Source organism: Parasteatoda tepidariorum, chromosome 10 (assembly GCF_982258835.1).
Source record: "Parasteatoda tepidariorum strain Cologne lab strain chromosome 10, Ptep-v5.0, whole genome shotgun sequence".
NCBI classification, from domain to species: domain Eukaryota; kingdom Metazoa; phylum Arthropoda; class Arachnida; order Araneae; family Theridiidae; genus Parasteatoda; species Parasteatoda tepidariorum.
The window spans coordinates 485,556-512,849 of NC_141764.1; the positions used below are offsets into that span (position 1 = coordinate 485,556).

Genomic DNA, 27,294 nt, shown 5'->3' on the forward strand with positions numbered 1-27,294 from the left:
GTAAACTCAAAATTGGGTTGGCTTTTCACTTACGATTATAAGATAAAATAAAACTGTCTCTTACACAAAATGTCTATTTGAACAGTAATCAAGAAAATCTATTATAATTTATGGTTATATATGGGTGAAAACTGTTTGAATCATCAAGATTTCACTTTTTTACATCACTTCAAATAGTTTAAATACAATTTTATTAAAATAGCTACAACTGAAAGCAAATTTCTATTAGAAAGAATTTTAATTGTTCTTTTATGTTTGTTCACATATTTATAGTTTTCAAAGGTTTTGGAAACAAATACGTCATATCTAGTGGATTCTATAACTTTTCAATGCTTTGTTGACACAGTTTACACGCTGTCGTTGTCATGGATACTGGGTTACTCTTTAAGTTAGTTGGGGGCATAAGGTAGCAAAAAAAGGAGAGAAAGTGGCCGATATTGGCGTTAAGGAAAGTGCCGATTTTTTTTTTAACCAAGAATCTTACTAAAATTTTGAACAAATTACAGAAAATAACAATATTTTTTTAGAGCATTTCTTATAATAATTGATTGGAGATACTAATTGTAAGCTGATTTCTTATGATTTCTAAAAAACAGATTTTCTTATTAATATTTTACAACATTTCTTATTAATATATTATATACAAAACTAATATTAAACGAAAAAAAAATTAAGCGATGCGAGTTGGCTGACCAGTGCAAAAAGCATAGCCAACGCGCCAACTCCTCCTCCTCGGAAACTAATTCATCGCCAAACTAAAAAAACTCTTTCTTCTTTGTACATTCGCTTTACTGAGGAAGTATTTAAAAGTTAAATACATTTAAAGAACATAAAACTTCTAATACATGTTTCAAGATAAACTTTTTTTTCATTATGTAAAATTTATTTATATCTGTACACACATTTAAACAGTAATTAATTTCAGAGCAGGAAGGACTGCTTTTCAAAAGCGCAGCATTACATTTTCAGTCTTTTCCTGTTGTGCCAACTTAAAGTGAAACTAAGTATAAGACATATGATGCAATTTGGGCAAAAAGTTTATAATAGCTATTAGAAAATTTTGAGTTGTACTCAATTTTCTCGATAACGCTCTATTCTGCAAGGTTCAGGTAATTATTATTGAATTATAATTTGATATTTTAAAATTATATTAAAAAAGTAATATTTATTCTCAAGTGTAATTTTTAAACTTTGATTTCCCTCAGTGTCATAATATGATCCTTTTCCAATAACTAATTACAATGTTTAAAAAAAATTTCTCCAAAGTTTTGTTTAAAATATTACCCTTTTAAATATGAACATTTTCATTAATTTTAGATAATTATGCCCGATTTAATTTTTGTTTCGTCTTAGTTAGTACCAAACAAATGCAATGCACAATAGTTAAAGCCTCCAAAAAGAGAAAGAAAAAAATTTATCTAAGGACATTAAAAAGTCATAAAAGATTTTTATAACGGCTAACATTGTAATGAAATACATTAAAAATATAGGATGTATATAAAAAATCTCCTGATTAAAGGCCCATTACATGTATGTTTAAATATAAAAGTATTGCCTATAAACTCGTGCAAAACATGTCATTATTAAAAAACTACAGTACCTCTAACAATTTGATCTAATTATTATAATATACAAATATAATACCTAATATAATGAATATTCTACATTTATATAATACATCGTCTCATTTATCTAATCGTCGAATTTATATTATATATCGTCTCATTTATCTAATCGTCGAATTTATATTATATATCGTCTCATTTATCTAATCGTCGAATTTATATTATATATCGTCTCATTTATCTAATCGTCGAATTTATATTATATATCGTCTCATTTATCTAATCGTCGAATTTATATTATATATCGTCTCATTTATCTAATCGTTGAATTTATATTATATATCGTCTCATTTATCTAATCGTCGAATTTATATTATATATCGTCTCATTTATCTAATCGTCGAATTTATATTATATATCGTCTCATTTATCTAATCGTCGAATTTATATTATATATCGTCTCATTTATCTAATCGTCGAATTTATATTATATATCGTCTCATTTATCTAATCGTCGAATTTATATTATATATCGTCTCATTTATCTAATCGTCGAATTTATATTATATATCGTCTCATTTATCTAATCATCGAATTTATATTATATATCGTCTCATTTATCTAATCGTCGAATTTATATTATATATCGTCTCATTTATCTAATCGTCGAATTTATATTATATATCGTCTCATTTATCTAATCGTCGAATTTATATTATATATCGTCTCATTTATCTAATCGTCGAATTTATATTATATATCGTCTCATTTATCTAATCGTCGAATTTATATTATATATCGTCTCATTTATCAAATCGTCGAATTTATATTATATATCGTCTCATTTATCTAATCGTTGAATTTATATTATATATCGTCTCATTTATCTAATCGTCGAATTTATATTATATATCGTCTCATTTATCTAATCGTCGAATTTATACTATATATCGTCTCATTTATCAAATCGTCGAATTTATATTATATATCGTCTCATTTATCTAATCGTCGAATTTATATTATATATCGTCTCATTTATCTAATCGTCGAATTTATATTATATATCGTCTCATTTATCTAATCGTCGAATTTATATTATATATCGTCTCATTTATCAAATCGTCGAATTTATATTATATATCGTCTCATTTCACCTATTAATAAGCGGACGTAAACTAGTGCAAACCGGTTTCAGTCGGGTAAAAACAATAAAGCTGTATAGAGTATCACCTGATAGTTAAGATTTTACACAGAATCGTATAGTGCGTCTAATAATTTGAACAGCGATTTTACAGAATAGAGAAACTTTTGAAATGATATTCGTAAAATTTCTAACAACACTATAAAAGACAAGCTCAGCACTCGAAACAGTATAAACTGTATATATAGTTCACCGACGCATTGTCATAAAATATGAAAGTCACATAACAATGTTTCTAGTTGCAAGGAATCAATAAAAAATGATTCTTGGGAGAAAAAATATCACTGATTTTTGAATTTAATCGGTGACATTGCTATTGCGCTCGCTGAACTCAGTATGAAGGTAATTCTATGATCAGTTATTCTCCTGTGTCTGAAACTGACAGTTGGTTTCGCTTTTCCGCAAAACTTTTTACCTCTCTCGAATGGCTGTGTTCGATTTTGTAATCACTCGAGTTTTGTGTTGTAGTTGGCAGATGCAGCTGAATACAAACAGCCTCTTCAACACATATTATACTCCTTCTCTCTTTTCAGAAAACTTGCGGTCTCTTTAAGCAAGCAAAAGAAGATTTATCTTCAGATCATCGAAAAAAGAAAACAGCTAAGCTGGTACTTATTTTTTCTTCTTCTGAAACTGCTTACGATGAGTTTAAGAAAGATGCGGAGGGATATTTTTTTAAAGCTCAACGCAACGATCCCACTTAAAAAGGAATTTTTTCGGTAGGAGTGTTTTGAATAAATTATCACAGACTCTAAACCGTTTCACTTGCCAATTTTTTTGAAAAAAAAATGCTAAAAAAAATCATTTTTTTTATTTTATTATAAAATACAAGGAGCTAAAACAAAACATAATACTCAAATTCAAAGCTGAAATTTTAATTTTTTTATTGTGTAAAAAATATTTAATTTACCTACCAGTTGGACCCGAATTTAACGAACCCCTATTTAAAGAATTTCGCGATTTAACGAATTTTTCTTCAACCCCAGCAAAAACAGAGTCAAAAACTCCTAATTAACGAATAATTAACCTCGAATTAACGAATTATTTCAGCATCCGGAAAAAATATTTTTCATTAATTTTGATCAGAAAAATATTGAATTTTTTTTGTAATTGGCAGATTCTAAAGGGAAAAAAATCTTTCCTGGGAGGAATAAAATAGAAAAAGTGCATATTCGTCTCAAACAAAAGAAACGACAGCAACAGGGAAAAACAAAATTCGTCTTGGGGAGGTGGGCAGAGTTAATAAGACATATTACACTTGCAAGGTCTTTTTCCGGGGGTTTGTCAGGTGGGCTATGAGTCAAACAGGAAATTCCTTTCTTATCTTTGATAGTTGTTTATAACTAGTAATTTTTAATAATACATATGTACAAAAAAAATTTTTTTTTGAACCCCGCTTTTACGAATGACCCCGATTTAACGAATAAAATTTCCGGTCCCGATGAATTCGTTAAATCGGGGTCCGACTGTATCTCAAATGATCTCGGGCAAATTAAAAAAGTTGAATATGAGTCTTCGTATATGTTCACATCTTCATCATCTGAAAAATCATCACTTTCACTCCGAAATGCCATTTTTTTACTCTTTTTTTCTATGTAAATCCATCAACCATCGTATATACAATTGTACGAAACACGTCTGCAGTCCCACCAATAGCAAGTCCCCCCAAACAAATATTGGCAAACTTCCAATCACAGGAGATTATTATTGGTTTTTGCTTGTGGTCGAATAAAAACGTGATAAAACAAAGCGTTTTTGACGATAATAACTCGGGATAATAAATATTTGCCATCTATACATGCCCGAGTTAACTCGGGATAATAAATATTTGCAATCTATACATGCCCGAGTTAACTCGGGATAATAAATATTTGCAATCTATACATGCCCGAGTTAACTCCGGATAATAAATATTTGCCATCTATACATGCCCGAGTTAACTCGGGATAATAAATATTTGCAATCTATACATGCCCGAGTTAACTCGGGATAATAAATATTTGCAATCTATACATGCCCGAGTTAACTCGGGATAATAAATATTTGCAATCTATACATGCCCGAGTTTACTCGGGATAATAAATATTTGCAATATATACATGCTAGAGTTAACTCCGGATAATAAATATTTGCCATCTATACATGCCCGAGTTAACTCGGGATAATAAATATTTGCAATCTATACATGCCCGAGTTTACTCGGGATAATAAATATTTGCAATCTATACATGCCCGAGTTAACTCCGGATAATAAATATTTGCCATCTATACATGCCCGAGTTAACTCCGGATAATAAATATTTGCCATCTATACATGCCCGAGTTTACTCGGGATAATAAATATTTGCAATCTATACATGCCCGAGTTTACTCGGGATAATAAATATTTGCAATATATACATGCTCGAGTTTACTCGGGATAATAAATATTTGCAATCTATACATGCCCGAGTTTACTCGGGATAATAAATATTTGCAATATATACATGCCCGAGTTAACTCGGGATAATAAATATTTGCGATCTATACATGCCCGAGTTAACTCGGGATAATCAGGTAAGTGCTTCCATTGTGTATCACTGTGTGTGTGATTACTTAATATTGATGATTGAAGTAAAGTAAAGAGACGTGTAACTTTTTAAGGATTGTTTTCATTTTTAAAAAAGGAAGTAGATTTATTATTATTCTTTTAGGATTCCTAATTTTTACATTAAAAATTTCACAAGTATATTTAATTTAAATATCCCGAGTTACAATTTGTAAAATTTTACTGAGGCTTAGTGTACATGAGCCTTTTTTACAATTGCAAACTGCATGAAATTAGTAGTTAATTGAGCAACGAATGGTATATTAGCTAATTTGCATGAAGGTGGGTTTAACTGGATTAAACCTAAAAAATGAGCAGTTTGATAAGAAAATTCCGAAGGCTTTTTCAATTAACCTGGTGCACGCATGGCTATTTTTAACGAACTGGATTATTCAATTAGCCTGACGCATAGATAACTGTTTGCTAAGAGCCGGATTATTCAATAAGCCTGTCGCATAGATGACTGCTTTTAAAAAGTAGGATCATCTAATTGGCATTTTACATGTCTATTAAATTGGATTTTTGACAGTAATTAGAAGTGCTACTTCCTTTTCAATTTTGCTAATTCTTTTTTTAAAATGCTTTTTGATATTCCTTTTTTAATTTCTAATGGAAATTAAAATCGTAATCGTGATTTTGTTTACTTTTAGACAATATGAAAAGCATTGCAAAATAATATATATCTAAAATTTGATATTTTTTAAATGGTAATAAATTAAATATCGAATCCATACAATCCTCTGAGCATTATGTGAATATAATTCCAAATAAAATATTCCAAAGTATTTGCGTAAGTTGAAAAGAAATGGCAAGCAATTTACATATGGTAGTGGGAGATACATTTTAGTTATTACTTCACTTTGAAAAAGGAAAATTTTAAGATGCAAAAATTTATGCGATGAAATAAATAGTTATTGCAGAGTTCTAAAACATTATGAGAATTAACAAGATTGTAAAAATATATTTTCATAATTTTTTCTCCTTTTTTCATCCCTTTATTTTTACATAGTTCATAGTATTTTTTTTACAAAATTTGACTCGTGAAAAAATTCTAAAATTGAATTTTCAATAAAATCAAAAAATTGAGCTTAATCACGCGTGCTGTATGTTTTGTAAAAATTTTGAAGCAGTTTTAATAATTCATTTTTTTTTATTCGCCTTCGATTTATTTTGCCGCTAATGAAACTTGTAGTCGGTCTTTATGTTGGTTTCCATCCGTTAGAGTTAGTATATCAATGCCGGACCACGAAAATAAACTTTAATAAGCGTTTTTTAAGTACAAATAGTTAATAAAATCATTTATATTTTCAGTAGGATGCCCGCAAGTGACGTGAGTAGGTATTTTGATCATGATTGGTTTTGAAAAGTAACTTTTTTTTTACATTTGCAGCTGTTCTTCCATTTTATTTCGAGCAAACCAAGCCGATCAAATATCAATTCTCTTAAGTGACACATTCTATATTTTTTCACAATGCTTCTTTCACAAATATTTCAATTCTTTCACAATATATTCCTTACTTAACACGAGGACAGGCATGAAGCCACGTATAACATAAGCAAACTGACATCGAAAGTGCCAGGTAACAAAACAAAAACGCATCACAGTTACAATAAAATATAATAAACAAATAATAAATCTAATCTATAGCAAAAGACCTAGCAGAGAAAGAAATATATTTCAATAAATTCGATGTGCGATATGAGGCTATTTTTATTTGCCTTTCGTTAATTAATATTCTAACTTATGTGGAGAAACTTAGCTTATAAATGAAAAGCTGATGCTGATAATTTATAACATGTGTTTGTATCCATAGGTCACATGTGTGGGTATCCACGATCTTCTTCTTCTAGAAGTGCAAGTACCTGATTGTATCGATGCGCGATATGAGGCAATTTTTTTTTTGCCTTTCGTTAATTAGTATTCTAACTTATGTGGAGAAACTTAGCTTATAAATGAAAAGCTGATGCTGATAATTTATAACATGTGTTTGTATCCATAGGTCACATGTGTGGGTATCCACGATCTTCTTCTTCTAGAAGTGCAAGTACCTGATTGTATCATGCTTTTGTGTTTGTAGTTAAATCAGTCTTAAAATAAATGTGTAAATTTAATAAAAAGAAAGGAAACTAATAAAATCTCTTAAGATATTCTACAAAACAACATCACGCGTGATTAAGCTGAATGCTTTTAATTATTTGAAACGTGCAAATCAATAAATTATCTTACAATTCATGACCAGTCATTTTTATTTTAAAATCATACGAAATTTATGAAACAACTTAATTGAAAAAATATATTAAATTGAATGGAAAAAAATCAATGAATCAAAAGTGAAATAAATAGGTTTTAAACGTAATATCGAACAAAAAGTCATTTAAATAAAAACTTACAGTCCATATCAGTGCGTACTATTTTCTAATGTTGCAAAATTATGAACTAAACTACTAAATAACGTATTTAATTTGAATTGAATGAAAAAAGTCATGAATGTTACAAAAAGGAAATGAGTAAATAATACAAACGTAAATTAGATAAAATTTACTCTTATAAAAAATCTCCTAAGTCAAGTCAATTTAAGCTGTTTTTTTGTATTTAAGCATGTAAATTTTTTAATAGATCATTTTTAAAAACATCTTAAGATTAAAGGAAAAAAAAACTAATAATTAATAGAATAAAAAGCAAAAACAAAATTTGCAGTTAATAATATTGCTTAAAATTTCTTGCACTTTAGATGAACTATAAACGACTTATTTTTTTTTATCGACCCAGTAGAAGTGTAATATTGTTTTGAAGTTAAATTTTTGCTCTCGGAAAAAAAAGGTGAAGATATTCAAGCTATGTATAGTTTAAAACCATTACTGTAAATAGATTTTCTGGGGCAATTCAAAGCAAAAAGAATTTCAAAGTAAAGAATTGTGTTTTTTTCTTTAAATAAATTTTTCTTTCAAACTAAAATGTACTTTAACATAAATAAGTTCCGAAAATAGCAGCCAATTTGCCAGAAAGAATTCAGCAATTTTCTGAGATGGAATTCCTCTAATGTATGCTTAAAATTTTAAGGCGTCATGGGTTAGATAAGCGGAACGCTACAATGGAATTTGTATTGTTCGCAACTGTGCTGTAGTTTGTACGTAACATTTTGTTAGGGAAAGTTTGATTGCCTTTGATACTATTTCAGAAAATTGAATTTTATTCTCGAACGAAGAAGTTTACAAATAGAATATTTTTTTAAAGTAATAAAAAAAAGTTTATTTTAACTCTTTTTTTCATTAAGTTTATATTGGAAATATTTATGTGTTATGTAAATTACCTGTTAAATTCACTGTTCTTTGAAAGTTGTGGTCTATAAAGTTGCAGAGGGGGCCTCCCTGGCCGAGCGGTATCGCCGGTCCAAACGCTCTGTTGAGCGTGGAGGTAGCGGGTTCGAATCCCGCCGTAACCCTGGATGTATTCTTTGTGATGTCTTTCTCTGAATTGTTCTGTCTGTATTTTCTACTTGACAATGACTTATATGCCTATATTGATCACACAAGTCAGCAAATGTATGTAATTTCAATAAATCAATAAAAAAAGTTGCAGAAAAAGCCTGTCCTACGAAAATAGGAAGAGATCGGCCTGGTATGCGGAAAAAAATACTGACAAAATCACCATATTTGTATGGTAAAGGCATTTTTCGTGGGAAAAAAACCGCAATTGTAAGAATTAAACACAAATATACCGTATTTAAACCATTCATATGGTAAAATTACCGTTTGATTTTGTTATAATTTACCGTAAATTCTTTATTTTAAATTAACGAAAATTATTTGTTTTAATTTATCGGAAATTATTTGTTTTAATTTATCGGAATTTCTTTGTTTTAATTTACCGGAAATTTTTTGTTTTAATTTACAGGAGTTTTTATTACAATACATTTAGTAACAAATACAAATCTCAGAAGTAAATGTAACCAAATAAATAGTTTCTATGGCATGGTCTAAAGTATCCCAATAAAAATACCAAAATAAGTTTCAGAACTACCTACCATTTTATTATTTATTTGATAATTTTAACTTTTTGATGTTTTTCCTTCAAATAGAAGAGAAATAATTTGTTTATTTTCCCCCAGTTTATTTAAATGGTTCATAGCAGATAGATTATTCCTTATTCAAATATAAATTCTTTATTATAATAAGGGTTAAAGGCCAAGAAAGATAGCTTCAATAGTTTAATTAAAGCGATTTAAAGATATTAAACTCAGATATATCAGGTGACTGTTTAGTCCATCTTTTATGTGTCATTTATTTATTTTATTGTTAATTGGTTGTTGTAGTTAATTTTTACTTCGCACTAGAGCTTCACTATGGGTTATTGGCGACAGTCTGGGAAACATCCCTGAGAATAATCCGAAGACATGCCATCACCATTATGATCCTCTGCATAGGGGATGGTATCCCGACGACCTGCGCGCGAATTCAAGCACTTTATGGTAGAGCAGTTAAACGAGGACCCATACCTTGGCCCCAAAGCACATCCTTGGGCTCCAACGCAGACTAATCAAAGTGGTCAACCACCCGCACACTGACCGCAGCCAGTGATGCTCGACTTCGGTGATGCGCTGGGAACCGTGTCTCAATGATCAGTCCACTGCTGGACTTATTGTTTATTGGAATGACATACATTTGGAGGCTTGTATGCTCAGTTTAGGCTTATAAACCTTTGTCAAATAAAGGACAGATAGCACAATACAGAGAATTACAGCGCGAAGATATATCCAGGGTAAGAGTGGGATTCGAACGCGCTACCACCACGTTTTGCACAGCGTTTAACGGAGCATTCCGCTCGGCCAGAGGGGCCCCTAATTTATTTATTTATTTACGTATGTGAGTTTCTTCGCAAATACAAAGAACCCTCTTCATTTCCCCTTCTAGTTTGAAAAACAGATATCACAATTTTACAAAAGACGTACATCGAATCCTATAGTGGGATTCGCGCCAACTACATATACGCTTCATACCTGTTAGCGGAATGCTGCAGGGCGGAGTTTATGTAAAACAACCCTATATTATTGGGTCCCAAACCCTCAAAAGCGTGGGTTCAATATCTTTGTGCCGTTTTTCTCATTTTTATGCTATAACTCTTCTGTAATTGTGTGAGACATTTTGTCTCTTGGTTCGTTTTTATGTCCTCTTAATGATGACCAAGGACTATTTCAATTATAGCTTATTTATTATTAAATTCTTGATTATAGAATTATGTACAGAAAGGTTACAAATAGATACATGAGCTGTTGAGTATAATGTTTTTGGATCGCAACTGCTCCCTTTCTTTTTGTTCATACTAAATCTATCATCGTTCAATTACAACTCTACTCTTCGGCGTTCAAAACGAATCTCGTCTAAAAATATTCTCTCTCCTCAGAAACAGTCATTTGCTCCACCCCCAAGGTAGGGGACGACACCTCCAGTGTCCTTCACCCTCTGACCCTCAGGTCAAGGGGTCAATCCAATGCGTGGGAGAGGAATCAGGATCCTGACAAATTGGATATGAAGCAGGCAAATATTTGCATTAAGGACACTACCCTGAATAGTTTGTCTAAAGTAAGAACACCCCTAGCCATTCGTCTGGACCCGTAGCGGTGACTATGGTAACGAGATATAACTATTTCAAGTAGGGGTGTGGAGTTACTGTTTAGGAGAGGTCTTGGCGTGGGTCGGTGACAGAAAGGAAATTTTTTCCCTTCGATCTATTGTGTTAGTCCTAGAGTGAAGAGAAGCTACCCTCTCTGAAATGTGTGATTCTTGTTTTCATAGCAGCAGACGGTCTCAGACTTTGCGTCGGAGGGAGTTATTACCGTAGACAAACTGTATAAGTATCAAAACCAAAATTATCAATTTACTGTTACGGGTTCATGGTTATACTTTGGTTCGAACCCTCTACGTTCGTGGTGGAAAAACGCGACTGGTGTAAAAAAAAAAAAAAATCATATCTATTCCAAGAATTTTTTTTTTACTGTTGCTACACATAAGAGGAATTAATTCTTGGAATAGTAATAAGGCTTGTGTGCTCATTGAAAAAAACACTCTTTATAAGCCCTACACAAGTTTAAGGAAATATTGCTCAAATGAGAGAAAAACGTTGCAAAGAAGCATCGATTGCAACGTGGAGGTAACTGGTTCGAATCCCATCGTGTCCGTAAGTATGTGCTGTCTTTCTCTACCCCTGAGATTTCTGTATATAGATTTAGCAATTACATAATAGCCAGCTTTGTAATGGAAACACAAGTCCGCGTATGTGTGCGTAATAATGAACTAATAAATAAATATAGATAAAATGGATACAGAGTTACGGTGGGATTTATTTGTATTGCGTAGCAGTTGTATTTCAGGATGCTTTAACAGTCCTGATATAGTAATCTTATTTACCCCGATATAGCATACATTTAGTAACAGTTAAGTTACTGAACTAATCCAATTCTTGTCCAGGCATTTGCACATTTACAGTCCCGCAGTGGACTGATCGTTAAGACACGGTTCCCAGCAGAATACCGAAGTCAAGCATCACTGGCTACTGTCAGTGTGCGGGTGGGTGACCACTGGGATCAGTCTGCGTAGGGACAGAGGGTGTGCGGTATGGGCCCTCGTTAAACTGTGCTACCGTAAAGTGCTCGACTTCGCGCGCAGATCGTCGGGCTACCGAAGCGGGGGTGCCATCCCCTCCGCAGGGGATCAAAATGGTGATGGCATGTCTTCGGATCATCCTTCGGGATGTTTTCCAGACAGTCGCCAATAGCCCATTGTGCAGCTCTAGTGCGACGTAAATGAACAACAACAACAACAGCACATTTACAAATGCATATTTTTAATAATTTTAAATATTTGTAAATGTCAACTTACAGCTTACATATAAAAAACCCAACGAGACATAAAAGCGATTTCAAAACAAAATAGAGGTTATCAAAACGAACATTTTTGAGTCATTTCAAATTGTGCGAGCACTGTTAAAATGACTGACTTTTGTTCAAGCATAAGTCGGTAATTTAAATAGTGCTGGTATATTGGAGATGAGTCGGTAATTACTTAATTTTACAGCATTTACCCCCAAAACAGCATGATAATAAAAACCAAATTTTATTATTAATTTATTGAAAAATTCATTACCAAAGCACTACGGTAAATATTATCTTGTTTTTCGGTATTCCCATAGAGCCAAAAAAACACAGTAAATTTGATCCTATTTTAATGGTTCTTATCATACTTTTTTCTTTTCTCAGTGTAAAAAAAAAGAACACTTTGGTAAGTGACAGCGGGTTCGTTCATGATTTCAGCGAGTTTAAATCGCTATAAAGGGATTTTTAGTAGCTATCTACAACTGCTATGTCTTTATTTAACGCTAAATTAATTTGTATATTTCATACAATAAATAATTTTTGATCTTCGTCATGTCCCTGCGCAGAGATAATACAAATGGGCGTAATATTTTATTCTGCGATTTTCCCAGAAAAATGTAAAATTAAATTTCAGACTTTACTCAACTTTCGAATTGTCTTTCTACATGTACTTTGATCGCTCAGGGGATAGAGCGTTCGCCTTTCAATGAGGTGAACCGGGTTCGAATCCAGCGATGACTGGTCAATAAGAATTGCACATCCGGCTCGCACCGACCACAGCGCTGACGTAAAATATCCTCAGTGGTAGACGGATCATGAGTTAGAGTTCCCTTGCCGTCAAGCCAACCGTGGGAGGTTTTCGAGGTTTTACTCTCCATGTAGCGCAAATGCTGGTTATTTCCATCAGAAAGTCCTCCACGAAAACAAAATTTCTCCCAATACTTGATCCCGGAGTTACCTTGTCTTCTGGATTGGGTTCAAAATGACAAGGCTACTGAATTGAACATTAATTGTCGCAATCCCAAAAAATTGTGCCGGCTGTTCAACGACGGTTATAAAATAATATATATATATATGTTCTGGTAATAAGAACAAAAATAATAGAAATAATTCGCTACGGGTATCAAATTCTCCCACGCCCTTTATTTGTAATTTTTGAATTTTTTCAAAAATTCTCCAATATACTAAGAAATTGACGCTCATAAAATTTATGACAGTTCAGAAATATTATGGCCTTAATGTAAATAGGGTAGGTGCTTTATTTATACCACACAGTGAGCTATTGGTGACTGTTTGGGAAACATCACTGAGGATGATCCAAGTGATCACCCACCGTCCCACTGACCGCAGCCAGTGATTCTTGACTTCGGTGATCTGCTGGGAACCGTGTCTTAACAATTAGTTCATTGCGGGATGCTAATCAAAGTGAAGTGATCACCCACCCACTTTATGACCGTAACCAGTGATGTTTGACTTCGCTGTTCTACTGAGAACCGTGTCTTTACGATCAGTCGACTAGTTTTACTTGGCTAGACAGTGTTTCTCGTGTGTGTTAATATTACCTCGCGAATTATTTGTTTAGTGATTCAAAAAATATGAAAGCAAATATTTTCACTTGTGATTTGTTCTTATAAGTTTATAAACCTAAATTAGTCTGATAGGAGAGTAAGTATTTGAATTTGAAGTGTCACGTATTATAGTTGACTATCACGCATCTTGTTTTTGGTGAACGCATGAATATCTAAATGATTGAAAGAACTTTAAGAATGTCTCATTATCTAGCTGAATTCGTGTGGAATGGAATGGGGTAAGTTTTACTAAGAATTCTAGATTTAATAGATTTCAAATTATTAATGCAATGTTAAAATTCTTCCCAGCACATTTTTCTATATGTGTCAAGTTTTGTCTACTTTGAAATATATGCTGAAAAAGTTATGTTTAAACTAAACATTTATTCGACAGTTCAAAAGAATATTTTTTTTACAGTTTGTTTGATAATGTTATACTATTTAGAAACGTTTGCTGTTTGTTCCCGACCTAAGATTTTACGAAAGAAAATCTCGGGAAAAAACGGAATTTATAACTTTTAAATAACACTTTTTTATTTTATTTCTTCACTTTTAATTTTTATTTTTAATGAGTTATGTACTGGGTAATGCGTCAGTATTAGTATTTACTCTCAGAAATTCAAATTGAATTGCAGTAAATCAAATATTTATTATTGCAATTTTTAACAACTTTTGCGTTTTTCACCCGAGTTTCAAAAATTTAATTTCCATGTGCTACAGATTTTTGCTCTGTACAAAAGGATATAACACAAAATTGAAGTACATTGATGTAATTGATATACATTTATTGTGATTGAAGTAATTGATGTACATTTTGTTTTAAACATTCAGTCCCTGGCCAAATGATTAGACGAACTCTAATATTCAATGCGAAATCTTAATTATACAGGTGATACTCTATACAGCTTTATTGTTTTTACACAGCTGAAGCCTGTTTGCACTTGTTTACATTCGTGTATCAATTGCTAAACATTGTAATACAGTACGTAAGAAATAAATGCAAATATGAATTTTATAAAAATTCTCCTGAATAAAAACCCATTACATAGGTATATGTTTAAATCTAAAAGTATTGCAAACCATTCCATTATTAATGCACTACAGTGCGTCGAATATATTTAGTCTAATTATTATAATGTACTAATATAATGCCTGATATAATAATCATTCTATATTTATATATAGTCTAATGTATCCTATCGTCGAATTTATATTATATATCTTCTCATTTAACCATTTGATACACTAGCGTAAACAAGTGCAAACCTGTTTCAGTTTCGTAAGAACAATAAAGCTGTATAGTATCACCTGATAATTAATACTAGTGAGCTGCGCCCCCTGCTCACTAATGCTCGCCAACCCCGGAAAATTGCTACGCAATCTTATATGGTTTGTTTCGCTCGCTACTGACTTAGGTACAGTGCAAATTCACAAAATTCTAAGAATTCAAAACAATCATTCAAATCCATATAACAACTTTTTTTAAACAAAAAATTACGTCTTTTTAGTAAATACTAAGTCATTAAAATAAATTTGAATTCAAATAAATGACATGTAATTCGTTAAACCTATTAGAAATGTGCTATAGTATAAAATCTTAAGATAAAATTTCTAAAACTGATATCTCTTTAAAAAGGTTAAAATTTTGGGTATAATTAAGTCTATTAGAAATTGAAATAAGTGAATTGTAATGGAAAAACCTGCATAAACAAATAAATTCTAGTAAAACAGATAAATTCGTGATATAAATCAAATTGTCAAATAAATTCGTAATATATAAATTCGTGAAAAAAACGCTTTCGACAAAATACTAAAATAGAGATCGATTTTAAAAGCGCTATATGTTGAGTCATCTGAGCTAGATTTAGCATGTGACATTTTTAGCGGCAATCATAGGTCGATTTTCTAGCGTTGCCATTCGGGGAGTTGTAATGAGGCTTTTTTTTGTCGCCGTGTAAGAGAAATATATATATATAGATTTTACATAGAATCTTAGAGTGCGTTTAATAATTTGGCCAGGGACTGCATGTAGAGAAAGATTGAAAAATAACAAGCTCATTCTTTATTAAATTGGTAGCAATTATTTGTAAAAAAAAATATTGATTTAATGTAAAATTTTATAAAAACAAATTGGTTTTGATAAAATAATAAAAGCGACCGTAAAAGTCCGATTTATGTGGTGCCAGAAACTCAATTTTCTTTTTCTCTCGTTGATTTATGTTCCTGAATAATTTTTTAAGTTTTAAAAATCTGAAAAAAGCCGTTTTTGTCTCGCTAAATCTTATGAAGTTTTAGTTTTAGGAATTAAAGTCCAAAACAGCTGTTCTTTAATAAATGGTTTTATTTTTTTTTTTACAAAATCGATTTTGATGAAAAAGCAATTATACTTGGATTAAGGAGTCTATTTTTCTTTTGTGGATTCTATAATTTAATGTGGTTGAGATTTTGTTTTAATCGTCCTACAAAATCCCTTTTTAACTAGTCTAAATAACGGCTTCGTGTAATAGACATTACTTGCGGATCTGTTAAGTTATTTTTTTCCCGGCCGGCATACTTAAGATCGACACCAAATTAAAGTAAAGCACATTATAAAATTTCATTAAATGAAATTAAACAACATGATTTATTAGATAAATTATGTACTCGATTAAACAAATTAAAGAAACTGATGTAAGAAAAAACAAAATTTCAAAAAATGTATTACTGCCTTTTCAAAAGTATGTAAAACTGTAATCATAATATGTAAATATGTTGGGCATGGCGTGTTAACGTTACAGCTATCGGGCTTGGTTTACCATCACGCTGAATCAATTTTTGAATTAGATTTATTTGGATAAATGCATGCGTGTCAAACCTGATTGGTTGTTGACTCGTCGCATAAACAAATGTCGCGATTCAACTTCGCGTGACGTCGGTTGCAAGCATCCAATCCAATATAGTAGTTATTTGATGACTAACCTTACATTATATATTCCCTGAATTCAAAAAAACTATCTTCATTGGAAATTACAAATCATTATTAAAGTTAGAGAGAATCAAAACTAATCACTGTTATTCATTAATTAGAGAAGAGAAGGGAGTAAATTCATCTAAAACCACCAGCGTTTTTTAAAATGAAAAAACAAAGTGCATTCCAGTCTCATTTGATATGATTTTTCATGATTTTAATTCCGCTGTTTGATAATTATATATACTATGTATATGTATATATATGACATCCGGTGGCTGAGCGGTAGCGCTTCTCGCTGTCGTGCCACAGGTTCCTGGTTAGATCCTCGGACCGGGCAAGGTTGACTCAGTGGGTCAATAAATGAGTACCAAGCATGCTTGGGAACTAAACACTGGGGGTTCCGCGTTCGGTTGACCACCTGACCGGAACATCTGCTCCTGCACCCAGAGCCCAAGGTCAAGAAAACTGAGATGGGCACAGTAGGCCTTGGCCCTCTATGGGCTGTCGCGCAGCTGAGTTTTAGTTTATATATATATAGTATATATAAATTTTATTATTTGTGTTGTTGATATAGCCTCTAATAATTTGTGCTTTATTTGCAAAAGCATTTCATGAGTAAAGAATATGAAACAGTAATACTTTTGTCAAAATTAATAATTCTAAAAGCGAAATTGATAATAGAATTTAGGCTTTTTCCAAGAAAATAGGACTAACACTCAATAGTTTTAATTACCCTTATTCATTTAGTTCTACAAAATACCAAGTTCGAATTTGTAACTTGCAGTACTGCCTGCTATAACTCCTTTTTTTGGTAAAGATTTTTTAATTATTTAAACATTATTTTCAAAAAGATTATTTCGAATGATAAGCATTTTATCAATAACAACCAAGACGTTATTAAATATTTAAATTACAATAATATTAATAATATTCTTACATGTGATTTTGAAAATCTTTTCACGAGTATACCACACGATAATTTAAAGAATATTTGCTTTGAAATGTTTAATTATTTGATTAATGAAAACGTTAATAAAGAGGATTTTGTAAATTTATGTAATGTAAACATTTTCGAAAATTATCTTTTCAATGGTATTTGTTTTTACAGACAAATTAAAGGTATTTCAATGGGCAATTGCTATTCAAGTGATTTTGCTAATATTTTCTTACATTCTTATGAACATATATTTTTACAACATAATTTATTAATTGGGTTTAGATTTATTGATGACTATTTTAGATTGTAACTATTTTTGATGCATTATTTGTAATGATTTTGATTTAATTAATGATATTTATCCTAAAGAATTAAATGTAATTAAGACTAATTCAGAAGATAATTGTGCATATTTTTTCCATCTTCCTATTAAACTTCGGGGCAACAAAATTTTCATCGGATTATACAATAAAGGAAGGAATTTTAACTTTTATGTAATTGGTTTAACGCATTTTAATTCCAACCTTTACTTTAAGATTTTTAAGAATATTATGATTAGTCAAATTCTTAGGTTTAAATTTATTTGTAATAATAAAACAATTTTCTTCCAGCTATAGGGACTTTCAAGATTATTAATAATTAAAGAATAATAATTTTCCTTTTAATTACTATAATTAGGATGTTTTAATTCAAAATATTCAAATAGTTCGGCCGATATTGAAGCCCGCATAAATAGGCCTATGTGGTGAAATTTAGGACTTATTTTCCAAAGCAGATGGCAGCACTTTTTTAAAAAAATTTTCTCATTGAATATATTGTTTCATTTTTCAAGATTTTCAAATAGGGGTCAGCACTTGATTTATTTATAATATTTTCTTACTGGTTTAGCAATTTGTGTTTTATTTTGATTTGGTTATTCTGGCTGTAACTATTTTTATTTATGGGTGGGAGTTTCATTATTGGGTCTTACTGCGTGTGCTTTTGGGTTTTGTTTACCTGTTCATTTTTTTTGTGCTTTTCAAATCTTATGATCTTCTCTTATTTGTCTATCCATAATGGGGCCTCGGAGCAAAATGTATGTGTGTGTGTATTTGTTTTATATATCTCTATATATATGCTGTCTCAGACTCTTAAATTGAATAGTTCGGTTGCAATGCTTTAATTACCACTATTTTTCATCATTATTTTAAATTTATTTCAAATATTAATAGAAACGAATATTTTTTTCGTTTGTATGAAGTTCATTTATAATGTATGAAACATAAGTTTTGTGATAAAAATTACAGGACGTATTATATTGTTTTAATGAAAGAGAAGTTCATTATTGTCTACAAATTCATTATTGTCTACAGTTTTAACTTGAGCGAAAAAGGCAATCACAAATAAATTGATTGGAATAAAATATACGAAAATAGCTACATCTCTTCTTCTTAGAATAAACTTAATAGTTATTTAAATCAAGCTTTCTCTTTCTACTTCAGAGAATTTGAATATTTAGCAAATTTTGCAGATTGAGTCACGAAGGCTTTTCTTATTTACAATCAAATAAACACAGAATTATTCGTAGATGCAAAGAGTGTTTTCACTTCATTGAATAATTTGTTACAAAAAATAAAATTTTAAAGCCAAATAAATACTTTTAATTTTATCTATTTTCTTCTTCGAAAGAGTTAAGTCAAGAGAAAGTACCATGGGAGAACAAAATAATTCAGTATTTCTTTTGTTCAAAAAAGAAAATGCAATTTCTGCATCAATTTGAAAAAAATTGCCAACTACGAAAATCTCAAACATCTTTCAAAAATGTCTTAATCATTAGTGAGAAGTTTGTTTCATTTATTGTATTTTGATTATTTGAGCTTTTTAGTTTTGTTCTTACTTCGTATCGCAACCGTTGCTAGACTTCGTGGGGGTTCATTAGTTTATAATGAATTTTAAATATTTAATTTCAGTTGTGTTCCCAGGAAAGATAACCTTTCGAAGCTCTAGATTTTCATCTATATTATAAAAATGTATTTTTTTTCGTAATTTATTTCTAAAAACAAAAACTTAAAAATTTTTTGCACCAAATTTATACAATCGTAGAATTTCAATTTTTTTTTTATAACCGTCGTTGAACAGCTGACCCAATTTTTTTGGATTTACGACTATTAATAACTAGCTTAACCCCGCCCCCGCCATCCGGGGACGCAACTCGAAGTGAGCACAAAAGTTCAAGCCCATAAGCAAACATATTCAAAATTTTCAAATTAGAGTTTTAACAAATAGAAAGAATAATAAATATGAAATCTAGAAAACAGCGTTACTTAGAAATAAACTAAGTACAAACAAATATTACGAAGAATATAAACATTATCAATCAGAAGAGAGATTGATGTCGCATCTTCAATAGGGGTACAAAGTTAATAGAAAGAAACAATTACACATGGTTAAATATAAGATGTTTCTAACTCAGAATATAATCACAGCTGACAGAACAGTACTTAAGGTATCAAGTTCCAGGAGTCCCGCAGTGGACTGATCGTTAAGATACGGTTCCCAGCAAATCACCGAAGTCAAGCATCACTGGCTGCGGTCAGTGTGCGGGTGGGTGACCACTTGGATCAATCTGCGTAGGGACCGAGGATGGGTCCTCGTTAAACTGTGCTACCGTAAAGTGCTCGACTTCGCGCGCAGGTCGTCGGGCTATCGAAGCGGGGGTGCCATCCCCTCTGCACAGGATCAAAATTGTGATGGCATGTCTTCGGATCATCCTCCAGGATGTTTCCCAGACCGTCGCCAATAGCCCATTGTGCAGCTCTAGTGAGACGTAAATTAACAACAACAATCAAGTTTCAGGAAAAGATTATTATTTTTCAACACAGTAAATGTATAATAAAAAAGAACGTAAAAATGTACAAGCATAACAGTGAGTATGTACATTGAAAGTCAGATGAATAATTTATGAAGCAGGGTGCAAAAGGCCAGCAGTCTCACCTGAAGACAAAGAAGACATACTCCAGGAATACTAGTGATTAAAAGTTCAAAATGAGGAATCACATAGGGACAGATATCGATAAAAAGCATGAAATCAAAATATAAAAAAACAAAAAAAAAAAAAAAAATTTTAAGAGAAAATTCAAGTAAAAATAAAACTAACAGGTAAGTTAATAAGAGATTTAAAGTATGTCTTTTCCAATAAGTTCTCATTTGGGTATATTCACGACCATTAATGTTCAACGCCGTAACTTTTTAATTTTGAACCGAATCCAGAAGACAAGGAAACTCCAGGATCAAGTATTGGGAGAAATTTGCCGTCGAGAACGAATTTTTTTTGATGGAACTTACCTGCATTTGCGTTACATGGAGAGGCAGACCGCGAGAATCTCCCACGGTTAGCCTGAAGGCAAGGGGACTCTAATCCATGATCCATCTACCACTGAGGATATTTCACTTCAACACTGTGGCCAATGCAAGCCGGATGCGGATTCGTATGGACCAGCCATCGGTGGGATTCGAACCCGGTTCACCTCAGTGGATGATGAACGCTCTATCTCCTCAGCCATCACGGTTAAACATAAAGAGGCCTTACACTGAGAAAAAAAGTATGATCATAACTACTAGAATATGGTAAAATTGACCATGTTTCTGGTCCTCAAAGCACGTTGCTAATGATTTTGGTAAAATTAAGTATAAAGTAGAGCCCTAAGAAGTGTTGCCTTCTGTTCTATTTTATTTAGATAAAAAAAATGGAAAATGCTTTCGAATTCGTAATAATGCAAACAATTTTTTTTAACACAACGAATTTTTAATAATTATTAAAAATAATTTCGACTATCACTCCCGCCAATAGTTTTTGAAAAGTGAAACCCTAGGTAAGTGTCTATCTTGACCTACCAGTAAGTCTGCTCTGGTAAATATTTTCTACTATTTTCTTAAAATACTGGTGTTGTTGTTGTTGTTCTCATCCCCATGACCAGCAGAGCTAGATCAGGTCTATGAGTTCGTTCACTTTAAGAAAGTCTAGCATAAATTTTGTTGTTAAAATACATTTAAAAATATTTGATCAAAAATTTTATAAAAAAGTTCAAAAGGCTCAGATCATTAAAAGCTAATCATGTGGGAATTTAGCAGGGATTAGGAACCAAACCGAAGCGGAAAAAAATCTGATATTTAGTTAGCATCAGGTATCAGAAAAAATTAACTACTTCTCACTAGGAATTCGACAACGTTAAATTGTCAGCGTCCTGTGTGATTTGTAGTGTTATATGTAGTACTATAAAGCAGAAAAAGTGGTAGCTGACTAGGAAGACCATGAATTGTTCTAGATTGCAGGGTAAAAAAAAATTTTTCGCCACAAAAATACTGAATTAAAATATGCTATACTCTTAAGACAATGAGCACAACAGAAATATCTTACGTTTTAACAGATTAATTTTAATATCTTAATATTTTACGCACTTTATAACTGATAAAGTAATTCCGATTATCCGGCAGATACTTATTCTCTCGGGCCGGACAATCGGGTAGTCTGCTACTGAGAAAATATTCTATCAAAATGAAAAATGCCATAGACTAAACGTACGACACACAACATGAAAAACTTGTACCTTAACTGATTAATTTCAATTAAAACCCAATATATTTGTGCAGTTAATAAAATGTAACTGAGTTATTCTGATTATCCAACTATTCGCAAGTCAAAATTCTTGATGATCCCATCAAATAATTTTGATGGTTTTTGTTGGTTTCATGCGATTCATGATGGCCCAACATCAATTGATGGTCACCATCTAACATTTCCATTGTGATCCGCGATAGTCCATGATGGTTCCAGCAATACATTTTCATGATAGTTTAATAGGAATTATTGTTGGTTCTCAAAAATATACCATCAAAACAATTTGGATATTTTTATGTTGGCTTATCATAAATCAGTCCGAATCCCTACATTGGCATGATGGTTGTTTTTGATCGCCCCAGCATTTAATTTCTAAGAAACTACGATGAAAATTTCCGATGATTCAACAATCATGAAAACAAGCTGCTATTCTTATATTGGACCATCATAAATCAGTCCGAATTCCTACAATGGGATGATGGTTACTTATGTTGGTTACTGTCAAAAATATAATGGTTCATGATGGAATTATTATTGGTTTCCAACAATATTATTTTGGTCCATAAAGGGAAAACTATCACAAAATTTTGACTTGGGTTTCTAATTCCTCGATCCCGTGAACTGCGGTTAATTGAAAAATCTACTTATGCGGAAACATACTTTAATATGTTTCCTGTAACATGTTAAACTCGCGATGCTGATCCATCAATGGAAAACCAGCAACAATTTTGACTTGGGTTTCTAATTCCTCGATCCCGTGAACTGCGGTTAATTGAAAAATCTACTTATGCGGAAACATACTTTAATATGTTTCCTGTAACATGTTAAACTCGCGATGCTGATCCAGCAATGGAAAACCAGCAACAATTTTGACTTGGGTTTCTAATTCCTCGATCCCGTGAACTGCGGTTAATTGAAAAATCTACTTATGCGGAAACATACTTTAAAATGTTTCCTGTAACATGTTAAACTCGCGATGCTGATCCATCAATGGAAAACCAGCAACAATTTTGACTTGGGTTTCTAATTCCCCAATCCCGTGCACTGCGGTTAATCGAAAAGTCTACTTATGCGGAAACACACTTTAATATGTTTCCTGTAACATGTTAAACTCACGATGTTGGTCCATCAATGGAAAACCATCAACAATTTTGACTTGGGTTTCTAATTCCCCAATCCCGTGCACTGCGGTTAATCGAAAAGTCTACGTATGCGGAAACACACTTTAATATGTTTCCTGTAACATGTTAAACTCACGATGTTGGTCCATCAATGGAAAACCATCAACAATTTTGACTTGGGTTTCTAATTCCCCAATCCCGTGCACTGCGGTTAATCGAAAAGTCTACTTATGTGGAAACATACTTTAAAATGTTACCTGAAACATTTTAAACTCACAGTGCACATGAAAATACAATAAGGATAAATTTTATTTGTGACTTCATATTTAAATTCATGAATATTATCCACTTCATTAAATGTATCTTTTAAAGTTATTCTGATTGTCTGAATATTTTCACATTCTGAACTTTGTTCTACGAGCTTTGATAATCTGGAAGTCTATTACTGAGAAAATATGTTTCGAAAACGTATAGAATATATTTTAAAAAAAAAAGCACATAGCCATTTTTCTGTTCAAATAAAATTGTATTAAAAAATATCTTTTGCCCACTCAATTCTTATCTCATTGGAGCGAAGGCACCTTTTGACAATCTATGATTTATTCTCAACTAAAATAGATTGGAAAGGAAGATTGGGGACTTTTGTTGTTCTCCTTCGAGAGGCTTTACTTTCACGAAATCAATATTTCTGGAAGAAGGCTTTTCCAACTTTCAAAAAGTATTAGACTTCTGTAAAACGATACTCAGAATTTTAAATTGCAGCATTTCTTAAAGTCTCTTAGAAATAAACGTGAAAATAGCAAGAAAGATACCCTCTGTTTACTTGACTGTGTTTTTTTAGAGTTTTCTAAAGAGTAAACTTCGCTTTAGAAAATGGAATTTTGTCTTGTCAAGAGTATTTTGCAGAGGAACAATTGATACTTATTTTGATTTAAAGGTTTAAAACGGTAACATGTTAATTAACAGCAATTTCCCAGAAGATGATTAACTATATACGAAGAATCAGAGTTTTTCGATCAGTGTATAAATGCTTAACAGTTTTTAAACTTTTTTTAATCCCAAAAACCATATGGCTTTTGCATCCATCGTTGAACAGCCGACCTAATTTTGGGTTTACGACTACTAATGTTCAACTCCGTAGCCTTGTCATTTTGAACCAATCCAGAAGACATGGAAACTCCTGAATCAGTACCCCCAGAGATATTGATTTGTTATGGGAACATGGAGGACTTTGTGACTCGACAGCTTTAACGTGCAACAGTCACTGTTTACTACACGGGGAGTCATCGGCTGGCGAGGATCGAATCCTCAAACTTTTGGGCATGGGTCCAGCGCCCTACCAACCAGGCTATCTCGGCTTTTTGATTTTATTGACTGATTCCAACCATATGGTTTTATTTTATTTTATAACCGTTGTTGCATAGCCGACCCAATTTTATGGGTTTACGGCTACTAATCTTCAACTCCGTATTTTTGCAACCTGTAAATTTGTATCCAGTAATTTTGAACCCAATCCAGAAGACAATGGATCTCCTGAATCGAGTACTGGGAGAAATTTGCCTTCGTGGAGGACTTTTTGATGGATTTGCGTTACACGAGGAAGACCACGAGAACTTTTCACTGTTAGTTGTATTCGACGAATTGATTGCTGTTGTAGATTATCTACCACTTCAAAAATATAATTCCAATTCAGTAGTATGTAAGGCATGTTAACTCGATTCAATGGTGGAGTACCTTTTCATAGATGAACGTTGACATGGTCGAAAACAACTCTTCCCAAACTTTCTTCGTGGTATCATTTTCGATAGAAATTAGGTATCATGATTTAAATTTCAAGTTTCTTTTTCTGATGTTTTGTGAATAAATAAGAATTTGCTCACTATTTTTTGTAGAAGAAATTATTTTGGAAAACATTTCATTATTTTATTATTTATTCTACAGAACTGATAACTATCATATTTATATTATCTTGGATGTTCTTAAAGTGAGTGACTTAAAAAGTTTTTACATAACTCTAAATTCTTTTACCGCAAGAATCTGCTAAGTGTTACCGTAGTTTAAATGTGCTTTAAAAGGTCTTTACAACGAAAGGAGTCTCAAAATTAGATTAGACCATCTGTGTTCTTTATCAGATATAAATAAAAACTATAAAAGTTTCATTTCGATGATATTTTCGGAGTAATTAGCCTAATTAACCGTAAAGATAAACAACGCGTTATTTCCTAAAAAGTAGTCTCTCAAAAACCAAAGACAAAGACAATAATATATGCTACGTACTTTAATTCAAAATTAATACAGAAATTGTAATAAATCGTCAAAGAAAATTATAAAAAAATCACCGAATTAATGACGATATTTATGCTAAATTAAGTTCGGTAAGAATTAACAATTGATATTAAAAATAAGCTGTGTTGAAAGTAGTATTAAATTTAGAAATGGTGTTAAATCGCTTAAAAGAAGTGTAAAAAATCGCCTAACTGTTATAAACGCTAATGGTGCTTAATTAAATTTGGTAATAATTGCTAACAGAAATGAAAAAAAAGTTATATACTCTAAGGAATATAAAGCAAAATGGCATTAATTCGTATAGAAGAAACGCAAAAAATCTACATATATAAAATTGACGCCAGTGATGCTTAATAATTTTGGCAAGAGGCTCTACTGTTACTATGGTGATTGGAGCATTTATTATACATAACAAATGAACAAATAAAGGTACGAAGTATTTTTCATTCTTATTAAAATTGGTCTCGCAGATCGTAAAAACATGGTTACGAGTAGAACACTGAAGTCAAGCATCACTGGTTGCGGTCAGTAAGCGGGTGGGTCACCACTTTGATCAGTCTGCATAGGGACCGAGGGAGCGCGGTATCGGTCCTCGTTAAACTGTTCTACCATAAATGGCTCGACTTCGAGTGAAGGTAGTAGGGCAACCAAAGCAGAGGAGCCATCCCCTCTGCAGAGGATCCAAATTGTGATGGCATATCTTCGGATCATCATCAGGGATGTTTCCCAGACTGTCGCCAATAGCCCATGGTGCAGCTCTAGTACGACGTTAATAAAGTACTTATGGTACTTTATTAACTCCTACCTATCTTATTAAAATTACATTAATGGTGGAATGATTTAACATAGATACTACGAAATTAGACTTTTTACTGCCTCTTGCGGGGATAAGTGTCGTAGAGAATCACGTGATTGAGGTCAATTTTGACCTGTAAGTGACGTAGTGTGGGTACTTCGATTCTGATTGGTTGTTGAAACATGGGTTTTGTTTATGTTAGCAACTGCTCTTGCAGTTCTATTTCGAGTAAGTCTAACCAACAGTCCAGTATCACTTCTCTTAAGTGACACATTCCAAATTCTTTCACAAAGATTCTTTCTCAAAGATTTCAATTCTTTCACTTTATACACTGAGACTTAACACAAAGACAGGCATGAAGCCATGTGAAACATAAATAGACTAATTATGCATCGAGGTAGCCAGGTACACAAAGCAAAATTATTTCACTGTTACATTAAAATACGTCAACAAATGATAAATCTAAGTAATATAAAAGTAAGTAAACTAGAAGTAAAAGTAGACTAGAAATAATTGTATTTCAAATAATTCGATGTGCGATACGGCTCTGAAATTTAATTAACTTATCGTTAGTTAATATTCCAACTTATGTAGAAAATTTCAGCTCAACTTTAATACGCCATTTTACTGATAAAGATTAACTGGCTCTGACGTCGTAGGTCACGTGTGTGGGTAAGGAAGATCTTCTCGAAGTGCAAGTACTTAATTTGTCTCTAGAAACAGTATCAAATCAAAGAATTCTAAATACGGTTAATCTTTATTTTGATAGGATGAATTACTGAAAATGTGTTTCGATTAATCTAATAACGCGAAGCCA

At 31.9% G+C, this 27,294-nt stretch overlaps 1 protein-coding gene across 4 annotated transcripts in view; it reads left to right on the forward strand.

Moving 5' to 3' along the window:
• The first annotated feature begins 13,719 nt into the window (after positions 1-13,719).
• The window catches only part of LOC107453173 (histamine H1 receptor), a 434,537-nt gene continuing 420,962 nt past the window's right edge, over positions 13,720-27,294 (forward strand). For 3 of the 4 annotated variants that reach the window (XM_087153196.1, XM_043047828.3, XM_071184618.2), the window contains exon 1: positions 13,721-14,029. The gene's annotated coding sequence lies outside the window, so the exon portion shown is untranslated. Of the gene's footprint in view, positions 14,030-27,294 lie in introns of all 4 variants that reach the window. The other variant, XM_087153199.1, reaches the window with a different exon arrangement.